Raw genomic sequence first — 266 nt, 5'->3', positions numbered from 1 at the left:
CCCGCGAGCCATACGTTGCCTTTTTTTTTCTTTTTTTTTTTTAAGTTTAAATTTATTTATTATTTTTTTTGGTTTATTTGTTTCACTGTGATGTAACCTGCCTGGACTTCGGACCGATGAAGTCCAACAGCATGCAAGACCCTCAGAATTGTGCAGAAAGTGGGGATGTTCCTGCTGCAGCTGGGGAGCAAGTAGGGCTGGGGAGGGGGAGCACCGGACCCCTGAGCCCAGAGCTGCTGCTCCGGGGGGTCGCTGTGGTTACTGCC

Source organism: Pterocles gutturalis, unplaced genomic scaffold (assembly GCF_000699245.1).
Source record: "Pterocles gutturalis isolate BGI_N339 unplaced genomic scaffold, ASM69924v1 scaffold6666, whole genome shotgun sequence".
NCBI classification, from domain to species: domain Eukaryota; kingdom Metazoa; phylum Chordata; class Aves; order Pterocliformes; family Pteroclidae; genus Pterocles; species Pterocles gutturalis.
This window is presented reverse-complemented; position numbering follows the sequence as displayed.